This window comes from Cinclus cinclus, chromosome 5 (genome assembly GCF_963662255.1).
Source record: "Cinclus cinclus chromosome 5, bCinCin1.1, whole genome shotgun sequence".
In the NCBI taxonomy this organism is placed as follows: Eukaryota; Metazoa; Chordata; class Aves; order Passeriformes; family Cinclidae; genus Cinclus; species Cinclus cinclus.
Genome location: NC_085050.1, coordinates 47,405,390 through 47,417,783, shown reverse-complemented (window position 1 = coordinate 47,417,783; position 12,394 = coordinate 47,405,390). Strand labels below are relative to the sequence as shown.

Here is a 12,394-nt window from a genome sequence, read left to right as displayed (position 1 = left end):
TACCTGCTGCCTATAAATTTACAAATTCAAGTTAAATGAACATACAACACATTCTGTTTGAGTCCACTGTATTTGTATAGGGTTTTAACAAAACCATTTTAAATATTGTTCTTTTTATTAATTCTGCTTTGCTGTGTATAGCTCTCTGAGAGTACTTCTCATTTTGGGGGGGGGGGAGGGCAGTCTAGCAACATTTCTATACTTCACTGTAATTGAATCCTGATGCAAATCCAAATTTTTGTTATTCTTGCATTCACTGCAGTGACCTTGATAATGTGAATGCTTCACCTTTGCTGCTCCTTGGAAGGCAGTCCTGTGAAATGGCATCATTTATGTGCATGGCTGGGATCCCATTTTCAGTACCACTGAATTAAAACCAGTTAGAGCTAGTTAATGGATTTCCTCTTTGTGTGAGGGAGAGGAAGGGGGAATGAACAAAGGAGAATAGAAGCTGAGTTGTTTGAGAGGAAGTAATCCTGGTTTTGTTTCTGCTATAGATTAGGAATGATCAATTATCATGTCAGAAGGCAGAGAAGCTAATATGCCCCAGAATCTACACATGGTTGTTTAATCATCCTGTCTGATGCATCATTCACGTTTTTAATGCCACTTGCTGTTACAATTCCACATTTATGCAGGGAACATTTAGGGAGAGTCGTGCTAATAAGCAACAACCTGGTAACAGAACAGTGGAGAACCTATATGGTTTGTTTTCTGTCTCTTCAATCTAAGCAGCCTGAGCCCAAGCAAACTGTTGTACATGTCTGTTCTTGAGTTGATACCCCTGTGGATGATTCAAGGCATCGTCTGAAGGAAAACTTTAATGAGCTCTCATCTGTACTGGGTGGGTAGTTCTCAATGGTGCTGTAAGCTGCTTTTTCCCAGGAGCAAGTGGGAGCTAACATCATCACAGACCTATGAAGGATACAGGCAAATGGCTGTGAGCAGCTGGTATTTGTGCAATGAGCTCTAATAGCCACTCCTGTAGCTTCCTGTCATCTGCTGTTTGGACTACTTTGAGACGTCTTCAAGGCACAATTTTTGCCAGCCACTGGATGCAATGAGCACTTGCAGTATTAACATTGGTCAAAAGAGAGTGACAAATGGGCAGGGTGATATCAAACAGGGAAGTGTTTTATGTATTACATCTATGAAGACATACATATATGTATTTTAATTCCTCAGGAAAGTTTTTAGTGGTCTAGTCCACACACTGAATAAAGGAAGGACTAGGGCACTTCCTTAGGTCTATCCAAGTCATTCCCTGGTCTTGTTGGAGAAGAGAACCAAGAAAGCTGGAGAAGAGAGCAGAGAAACCTCTCAGATGGAGGAACCCACAGTGACTGATGTTGAAATGCCCTTTTTTTTTCTAACATTCACAAAGCCGAAGGGAAGCAAGTGACCAGTAAAGGAGAACTTGCCGAAACCAAATCTGTGGTCCTGTTACAGTAGTTGTGAACCCAAAGAGGAATCTGGATGCAGTGAAACTTGTCTTTCCTCAATCTTTCTACAATGTCATGAGACAAATGAGACCATGTCACCAAAGCCTCAGGATACTTTAGAGAGTGCATGTGCAGCTACCATTTGAAACAGCTAAAATCTCTGTTGAGACCATTAGCTTCTGGATGGCAATCCCACCCTCAGATGCTCAGGCTGTTCTCCTGGTTCCATAGCATTGCCCTGACCTCCAGAGCATGTAGTGACCCAGGGCTTATGACATATCCTGTCAGCAGTAAGGGGAAAAATTGGACTAGAGAGTCCCTGTACAGTCTGTAAATTGGGTTTTCATGTTAGAAACATTCTGGCATATTCTTGAGTTTGTCTCTAAATCTGTATCAACACTTTCAGAAACTAACTGGACTGAAAAAGCCTGCTATATTTTGTCAGAAGAGTCTATATTTGCTTCCTGCAGAAAAGTGATGCCTTTTCAGGGTGGGAGAGTCAAAAGCCATGCTTACATATGCAGATACATTTTTCCTGTTCGAAAGGTTGATGTTCATCCTAAGCTTGTGTTGCTCCGTTGTGATCTCTGCAGTTTTGCCTCAGCAAAGCAATTCTGCACTGTGCTTCTCTTTAAGCACAGAACTAGTGCTTCTTCTTGGAAACAGAAGTTGGAGAGAATTATTAAATTATGAAAACAAGCCTTTGCCACAACTTTCCCCACAATTTTCCTCTTTGTCACTCACATGGGGGTTTTGTTCCATGTTTGAGCTCAGTGTGATATCACAAGTTTCTTGTGATATAAATAGAAGAAGCCAGCTGGCAGGAGTAATGCTTGCAAGTATTCCTTCTTTTCCTTATTTGCCTTACAGCAGTGCCTGCGGGCCAAAGCAAAGATTGTGCTGGCAGCATCTGAATAGTTAGTTCCTGCCCCTCAAGTCTATACAGATAAAGGAATTATTGTTATCTTCATTGTACCAATAACAGCACGGAAAGATGAAGTGACTTGCTCATGGTCATACTGGGAGTCTCTGGAAGATCTGGAAAGCAGAGTTTCCCCAGGACACAACAGTCTCTGTTCATAGCTTTCTTAACATGTGGGATTTCTCCAATTCCCTCTTGGATTCCATAAAAGCATGCTGTGTTTTTCCTGACATTCAAAACAGGCACAGTATGGAGATCCCTCAAGTGCTTCTTCCTTCTCCCCAAGGACCTCATAGGACTTTGCCGACTGGGAAGCCATGGGTTGAGGGCTTGCCGAAGCAAACAGCATGGACAAGGTGCATTCCATAGCAAAGCAGGGTATCAAGGCATATAGGAAGATTTACTGAGCCAGGGACACCCCCAAGGATTGCCAAGACCCACCAGAAGCCCACAGCTTGTACAGGAGCAGCTGATGAGTGGGCAGGAGTACCCACTGCCAAAAAGAGCAACCCCAGGGAGAGTTGCAAGTGACCAGGAGGGGAAACAGGGCATGGCATGACAGTTTATGTGGGAGGGTGCACAGGGAGGTCACAGTCTGCTGACTTGGAGGGGAGAAGAAATTCAGTTCATCCTATTCCTACCAGTTTGATGGAGCCAGCAAGAGAAGACCTCTGGGAAGATCTTACAGCACCATCCAGTCCCCAAAGGGTGCCTACAAGAAAGCTGGAGTGGGACTTTTACGTCCCTCTCTTATGGCCTGTAAGGATAGCACAAGGGGTAATAATGGCTTTAGACTACAAGAGGGTAGATTCAGACTTGATACAAGGAAACAATTTTTTTACTATGAGGATGTTGACGTGCTGGCACAGGCTGCCCAGAGAAGTTGTGGTTGCAACCTTCCTGGAAGTGTTGAAGGTTTGGCTTGATGCAGCTCTGAGTAATCCGGTCTACTGGAAAGTGTCCCTGCACATGGCGTCAGGGCTGGAACTAGATTTTAAGGTGTCTTCCCACTCAGACCGTTTTATGATTCTGTGAAGCTGCATCTTCTTCCTTCCTTCCAGAGGAGCATTGCATGCTCCAGTATTTCAGGATGCAAAGGTTACTCTTTAGGAAGCTGAAGGTAGATAAATTTCCCTTGATAGTACCAAGAGGTGTTTTCCCAAGCACCTGTAGTAAAATTTTGATTTGTGCTGACCTTGGTAGTTAGCTTCATCTCAGTGTTTGGAACCTGAGATTTTAGGACTATCAGAGCCCATGGTCACACTTAAGTGCCAAAAGACTGGGCACAATTCCTGAGTTGGCAGGAAGGATGAGATCTGTTAGATTTTTTTATTTGTCTGCCATTTCCCTTAAAAACAGTAGGAGCTTGGGCAGCCTTTGCTCTGATCCAGAAAAGCCACTGTCAGTCTCAAACCGAGGGTCTTATATAATAACAGGTACATAAACTTTTCCATTTCAGCTCTGGTAATTTTGAGATTTTACTTATATAGGGGTTTGATCTATTGTTACCTGTTCCCTACATTATTATTTGTTTTTAAGAATTTTATTTCAAGCCTTCCAGTCTTCATTGGGGAACTCATTTATGGAGAAGGTCTGGATTGTGGTTCTACAAAGCTATAACCAGCTCAGGATCCTGTGACAAGTGGTGGGCTCATGCTTTTCTCCCATTTCTGAATGAGAGGTGAGATAAGAACAATGGTGGTATTCAGAGGGACCAAATACCACAGGAAATCCAAAACAAGCTACAGTGGCAGTTAAGAACTTTGCCTATTCTTCCCTCTGACCTGATACACTTTTGTGTATGTAGTTGTTCTACAAGTGCAAATGTAAGGAATTTGTCTGCCCTTGATTTCACTAGAGTGTTTAGTATTTTGGCTTTAATGTTAGAATTCATCAGCAAGACTCATTGCTATATCATACAGAGTGGCAGACTTGGCAGAGAAAAACACAGTTTAAAAATGATCCATGAATTTGCAGGGTTTAGAGTGTGATAACAGCTAGAAAAAGGATGCAGCAAGTCTTGTACAAAGAAAGGAGACAATTTAGAAATTAAGAAGGTATGGTAGTTGGGAGCAGAAACATGCACACTTTACATTTAGTTCAGTAGCTGTTCTTTGGCTTTGTTTTGTTCTTAATGGCATGTGTTTTTTTAAAAAGGAAGCTTTTGCTTAAATGCAAATCAGATATTAGATTATGAAAGATAGGGAAGGCACTCCTTGGTAAGAGTGGTGGAAGCTAGTCTGGTAAATGTACTCAATAATGAGAATTTTACAGCAAAATGCTGAGCCCTGTGACTACAATCCAGCAAAATGCTGGCAGTAGTGGTAGTGCTCATGCACTTAAAATTAAGCATTTTCCAAAAATGCTTTGATGGACCAGAGCTGGAGTCTTCATCATCTTTCTAGGAGTGAATTTATGAGTCTTGTAAGTCAATAGTATTTATTCTTAGGCTTCACAACCAAACCACTAATGGAATATAGGGAAATTACAGCTTTTCTGTGGTGTGAAGATATCTGGTTCCGGTCTTAGCCACAGACTGTTCCCCAGCTTCCAGAAAAACTTACTATCTTGATTTCCAGAGGCACTAGAAAAACAAAACCAAGCATTGGAATTTCCTGTGGATGTGCACCCTCTAGGAAGATATTTCTTAATGCCTCTCTTCCCTGCTCCAACAAATATTTGTCTCAGATACACATTGGCCTTCTGTGCAAGTACCTGCTAGGGACATCAGGGATGCCTCTTCTTCCTGAGACCAAGCAACTTGTAATGCCCTAATATGTCCCTCTCCCCTCTGAGGATCACAATAAATTGCAGCTTAATAGGAGCTGGCTGTGCAGGACGCAGGGCTGATGCTGCTGTAAATACAAATGACCATATGTTAGGCCTGGCAATTGGGAAAAAGTTTCTCAGACAATGAGCTATGATCAGGGCCAGTCTTGCCAGGCCACTTTTAAAATTATTTCTTCTAAACAGACTGTAGCTGCATGAAGGGGACTTTGCACCCTGCAAAATACAGGTGTTTGCAAGCCTCCAGGTTTCAAGAGAAAAAAAATTACCTTGATTGATGTTGCAGATAGTGCCCTTTGAAGCCTTCATTATACAGAGTCCTTAAAATTCCTTGAAACTGTTGTATACCAATATTCCTGCTAAGAATGTTTGTTGAACAAGCTGGAGGTAATACTTTCCCTCCTTTGAGATGAGTGAGCTCGATATTACACAATTTTCTCTTGTGATATCTGGTCATGTTTTCCTCAGGCCTTGTGCCTGCAAGTTTTTTGGATCTGCAGGCATCTTCCTTTCTTTGAGAGTACACGTCTCTCATCCATGATAGGCAGGAGCTGAGAGCATGTCTGTGCAACTCTGTAAACAGAAGGCAAATGGCAAGAACACAATTTATTTTTTGAAACCATGTGCTTTTAAGAGCCTTGCCAAAGGTTATGTGTTTCTTTGAGATGGCAGTGTTATATTTTAGGTATCATTAAATATTCTGGCTCTGATCTATGGGATGGTGTGTGCATGAGGAATGACAAGGCAGTCTTACCCCAAGGGCTCTATAGTTTAGTGCCTAGATTTTTGTGGTGTCTTTAGGCTCTGCTTGTTAATCCTGTTGCAGTTCTAATTTATGATAGCCCTGACACAAAGTAACTTCCTTATGGTAGATTTTTTAGAAATTAATTGTTTCTTTTGCGGTGGTAAGCGGTGAATCTTGGAAACTTCCATGCACTCAGTAAGAGAAAGGAGTGCCAGAGGTGAGATGTTGTTATGCCTTCCTAGGTTGCCTCCACAAAGGTAGGCATTTAGGTAGGTGAGTCTTAGCAATATTTTGTTACAGCAAAATATTTTGTGAATGGCAAAGCTTTCATTGGTTGCATCCATTGTCCTTCAAAGAATACGTGTTCAGTCCTGCTGTCTCACAATTAACAACACATATTGATTAAGAGGAAAAGACTACATAAAAGCATTTAAAGCTATGGATTTTTTCTAATAGTTTATATGCAAATAATCAGTACTTGGTCTTAATAACTTGTCTTAATAATAAATAATATTTTACAGACACATTTTTATAACACAAGTTATTGCGGGAAGGATTTCAGCAGTGATTTTTCACATGCGCTAGGCATTTGTTGCTATCTGTTCTTTTAGTACCATTTTACAGGAGTAACAGAATATCAGTGAGTGCTCATCTAAAGATTTACCATAAGAAGCAGTAGGTCCTTATGGGTGGGTCAGTTGACATTAGCTTGTTGCTGCAGTTTCCTCTGTTTTCTCTCTTTGCTGATTCTCTTGCAAGCTCCTTTAGGAGATACTCAGAGAAAAGAAAGGTTTGGATTATTGAATTTAGTGTGCACACACCTCTCTTTCCCCTAAACATACTTCAGTTACTGCAAGAGCACTGAGTATTAAGGCACAGCAAATCTTGAGACCTTAGACCACATTGGTGCATAGCCAGCATAGCTCTCCTGAGCTGTTACAGAGATCAGAAGTAAAAGATGAACCTTCATCCCTGTGCTAATGCAAAGTGCATGGAGATTACTTCTGTTATTTCTCTAATGTGAATATGAATTGAAGGAGATATTTTTGGTTTGTATTTGCCAACACAAGATTACTTCTCTGTAGCAAGAGTGCTGGTAATTAAAAGCATTGGGTTAATAGTGTCCACAAAACCACAGCATCCCTACTGCTCTATTTGCCTGTAGCAAAGGTACTTTTCTGGTATCTTAGGTCCAAGTATTAGAAGCCTAGAGAGAAGTTATCTGAGAAAAGCTTGGTCAAAGAAAGAGCAGGCTCTTCAACGCAATTAGGCACCCTTTGGGGTTTCACTTTTCACAAACCCAAACTTCTGTCCAGCTGGGAGGCAGCAAGGTCTTGGGAGCACCTTGGCCATGATCAGGTTGGGTGACAAGTTATGTCCTGGTGTCAAGCTTAAAGACCTGTGTTGAATTTTACTAGAACCATCTTACTGGAACCAGGATGGGAGCCACCTGAAAGATCACCCCTTTTCAAATAAGATAGATCTGGTTGCTAGGGTTAGTCATGGATTCATATTACAAAAATGAGGCTCTGCCTTCTCTCAAGGCCATGGAGTGCTTCAGCTGGGTTCCCCTCTTTTGTTTGACCTATTTTATTTCAAGGTACAGATAAGGGCATCTCAGGTTTCAGAAGCATTCAGAATGTCCATTCAGACTGCAAAGAGATCTAAGACCTGGCACCTTGGGTTCATCTTGGGACATAGAAGTTGTGAAGAAATATTATATATTCATTGCCAAAGCAATTTGAAGATTGTGTTCTCATTTTGATATTTGATGCATGAAAAGGAATAACATGAAGTCCCCCATATACACAAGAGATACCTTGAAGAATCATTCAAAAGAAGATGATCACCATCTACCAACAATGTTTTAGGATTTGGCTCCTACTTGGCAAGGTGTTTGCATTTAATCTAATCCTGGGGCTAAAATTTACCTCTTTGCCTTATTTAGGGCCTGTGCAGGATTGAAATCCCATGAAAGATCTCAGAGAGAATAGAAGTGACATTTAATGCTACTTAGTACAAGGACTTTTCATTCCCTAGAGTCAGTTTTCAAAAACATTTGCAAGCACTTGAAAACTTGGGGCCCAGCCTGTTTGCTTAATTAGCCAGGCATGGTTTGCAGATCTTTTGTTCTCAAGGGAGAAATCCATTATCAGACAAACTTGAGTACGCTTTGGGATATGAAAAATTACAGCACAAAAGACAAGTTATTACTTAAATCCAAAGTTCTGACCCAGGAGTAATATTCACAGTAAAAGTACCCTTAAAGGGAGCCACTGGGTGTTAAGGTGCCCTAAAAGTTCCTATGTAGACATGCAAAGAGATAATACAGTGGAAGCATTTTTTTCTCTTCCCTATGCAATGTTTCTATTTCATTTAATATATCTATGTTATTTTAATTAACCTACTGCTTGAAGCCACCTGCAATTTTGCAATGGCTTTAGTGTGACTTGGTGAATAAGGCAAATCTTGCTTCAAACTCTAAAGTCATCAAACATCAGAGAAAAACTGAGTAAAAAATTAGAATATACCAGGCTTTTGTAGTGAAACCAGAGTTACTTGTCTTGTGGTTACTGGTCTAATACAGGTTTTATTTTCTTCAATTATACCTGGTTTTATTAAGTTCATTAATTATAATATAACTGTTTAGTTATATGATAACATGTGAAGGTTATGGCTTTGGGAATGAGTGAGGTGGGGAGCCATTTGCTGTTGTTTCTGCCAGAGTGAAAAATACCAAGGCAAAAGTAATTGGCCTGGAGAGAGCATTAGATAGACTATGGAAAGTAGAAGCTGGATTTGTTTTGTCTTGGTACAGTGCTTGTTCTCCTGGTAACATTAGTTTCTCCTAAAATATAATTATCATTTTATTCCACTAAGCATTATTGTATGTTAGCTATTAGTGGGACACAGCACAGTATGTAGTAAATATGGCCTTTGGTGCCTAGATGGCTAATTCAGTGCTAGTGTCATTATCAAAGGTTGCAGAGGAACGATGTCCTAAAATGTCTGTTCATCATTAAATAAATTTTTGTAGTTATTCAGATGTGACTAATGATGTGTCTTCAGCAGAAACTTTAATTTATTTATTTGGTGTTACTCTTCTTAAGAAATGTTAGAAAGAGAACAACAGAAAAAAAAAAGGAAGAATCAGTTTTCTGTGTTTTTCTTTGCTTCCTGATCAATTTTTGGTCTCAGGAAAGCAGAAATATACATTGGCAGTTTCACACCTTGTTACGTCTTCTGTTTGCTTTCATCACATGCATGGCTGTTTTCATAAATGGCAAACATAAACATAAATGATGCAATAACCCTCTTTGATCTTGACTGTGTGGCTGAGAAATTAATGCATATATGCAGAACATGAACAATTCACAATGTACATCCACCTTTTGTTGTGTCAAGGCAGGGATTTGAGCAAGACTTCTCTCTACTTACATAAGAAACATGAGGTATTACAGTTTTATGTATCTTGACTCTTAGTGAATTTTTTTACGTGTTATACTCCAAATGGAAGGGCTCTGTGGTTTGACTTCTTTCTCTTAAGAGGATGCTGCCCTTGCAGAAGCAGTGACCTTTGAAAAGGAAGTCTTAAGTAATCCTTTAATTTTTCTGAGATCATATAGTGCAGTATCCAGTTGCAGGCTTTTAAGATGGAATGATTGCAGACTTTGTCCATTTGCCTGGATTGGATTACATTTTTTTTTTTTACAAAGAAAAACTCTAAAATACTTATACCTTCCTTCCTTCCTTCCTTCCTTCCTTCCTTCCTTCCTTCCTTCACTTCAGAGCATCATAATCGCTGTCCATTGAGGATGCAGTAGTTGCTATATCTTGCCAACACCACTGGGATTTATTGAATTTACTTAATTGGCCTTTATCTCACAGTTACACTTTAACACTTCTTTTGAAGGAGATTAAAAAAGGATATGGTTACTCCTCTTCTAATTTACTTCAAGAGTTGGGTTACTCATTTTATTATCTTCCATCCATTTCCAAGCAGAGCAGAGCATTCTGTAAGCCACGATTGAACATTTTAGAGATTTGCACTCCCCAAGATTTAAGTTCATGAAGCTGCTCACTAGTCAAGCTTTTTGCACACATTTTTAAAAAGGGAATGCTCTGGTTTAGGGGTGTAGGAAGTCTAATGGGTGTGTTTGGGTGGCTGGTGGTGAATTTTGTGTTGTACAGTGCAGGTGCATGTAAAGGAGAGCTAAACTGCCCTGAACCTCATAGGGAAAGGTTTTGCAGCAGAGTTTGGGAGCACTTATATTGTTTTATTGGCTGTAAAGCACTTGTAAGCCTCAGTCCTATAAACGCTTCAGGAAACCTCAATAAAGTGAATGAAAAATCCACTGTTTGATCAGGAGATTTTGATACTGGGAATTGCATCATTTTCACCTTCCTGAGAAGCATTCAATACCAGGGATGGCTGAGGTCTCCCCTCACTGCTCTTCTCATGTCTACTTTTGCAAATAGGAGTTTAAAGTAGTTTAATGTTCAGCACTGATGTTCTCTATCCTGTCAGACCTCTGCTGCTAGCTCTGTAAGCATGGGATAGGCATTGCAGGGATTTGGGGGCATTGAAAATCAGTCCCAGAGGGCATGGGTGCCTTTTTTTGAGTACTTTGGTGGCTCCTCCTTGTACATGGTAGCATCTGAGTGTTTCATGATAAGTGATCAGTATCATCTATTTAACGAGGATTGTAAAATCTCCTTTTACTTTGTACTATCACCACACAGCAAGGCTTGTTATCTAATGCCCCTAAAAACTGTGTAGCTTCCTTGCATCAGAAGGGGCTTCATTCTGTTTTAATGGACCACACTACTCACTTTGTCTTCTCTGAGCTAATATATATGACCATACACCTGAGCACAGATCATATCTCATATGCACAACTCAGACTGCTGTGCTCATATATGCACAGTGCACATTTAGGCACCTGGGTTGATGGACAGAAATTCCTTTACCAGATTAGCAGTTTGTATTTAGGTTGTTATTTGCCTTCACATAGCCCAAAAACTTGTAGAGGACGTCAGGCAGGGAGGGGTAAGGTGACTTTTGCAGATGAAAAATTTTTAGTGATCACCATGTAGTGCCTGCATAAATAATATGATCATCACTCAAATCAAAGTGGCTTTTACTCACTCAGTGGAGCAGTTGTGAGCACAGTGGTGTGTGCACAGTTAAAAGGCAAACACTGTCTGTACATCTTGATGCCAGCTTTCCAGCAGAAAACGGTATGGAAATAGCCAACACCTTTCAGGATCCTTCAAGAGCCAAGTGGGAAAAGTAAACAGAAGTGTAAAAAACTACAGCGGAAGCAAGACTCAGATGTAGGAACTTGCTATAACAGAGAAGTGTTGCTGCTAGCCTTCAGTCCAAGAATAATTGTCTGGAGCTCTTCCCTTACTTTTTGGCTTCAAAATTAATGTATTTGTTGTCCTTATTTTACTTAATGGGTTAGGCTTTTATTATAGTATTAAGATAATTAGCTAGTCCTGCATATAGATGGAATTTTTTTCTGTAGTTCTACACACATTTTGGAAGATTATATGTGGTTATTTGCATTCCATTCCCCATATGGCCACAAAAGTATTTGCCATGGGTCTGGTCAGGTCCCCTGTCATCCAGCAGGATCTGGCCTGTGTGGAGGATGAGTTAAAGTCACTCATCCAGGCATGGCCTGTTTTTATCTCTGGAAAAGCTGCTCTTGACCCTGCAAATGGGAGACTGTGAATTTCTCCCATCTCCTTTTCTTTTCACTTGGTGTTGTTTTCTAATCACTGGCACGAAATACCTGTGGTGTTAGGGTTGCATTGCCCATAGCAACTTCTGCTAGAAAGCTGGCAAGGGTGGCAGCAACCACAAGTTTAAAAAGTCTCTGCAGACATCAGACTGAATGCAAAGGGTCAATCCTATTTCTGATGCACATGTGCTACAAAGGGCAGATAACCTTTCAGGGCTGCATCTTAAAATAATGAGCAGAGCTGGTGTGGCTGCTCTCATGCTGTGACTTCCCCAAGCACACTGCAAACTTCTGAACTGTGATTGCCATTAAAATCTTTTGCCATTTGCAAGGAATTAGCATCACCATGTGAGCTGTAACATCCCAGTGATATTTATGGAAAGCAATTGAATTATAAAGGTTGTATTATTCCTTGCTTCTAGAAGGAGGGGACTGAAAGGATGCCTAGGCTTAAATTACTTAAAATACAAAAATAGTTAAGGAGCCCATGTAAGCTAAGGTCTTCCTATTTGAAAGCAGGCAAAAGAAAGCAAAACATAATCAATATGCAATTCTGATAACATAGACCCCTGACACATTTGACAAGAGAAGTTGTGGAGTTGATGCGTTTGAAAATTGCTTGAAAAGACAGGGTTGATATGTAAGTTGTGGTAGTAGTTCATGTTATTACTTTGCCTTGGTTGTTATCTTGCAAATTTTTGCAAGTCCAATTGTTAAAAATGGAAAATTACCACCGAGGTAAAAACAG

At 40.4% G+C, this 12,394-nt stretch overlaps 1 protein-coding gene across 4 annotated transcripts in view; it reads left to right on the top strand.

Moving 5' to 3' along the window:
• EPHA5 (EPH receptor A5) overlaps window positions 1–12,394 on the top strand; it is a 186,508-nt gene that overhangs the window by 128,327 nt on the left and 45,787 nt on the right. The gene's annotated exons all lie outside the window — the stretch shown is intronic.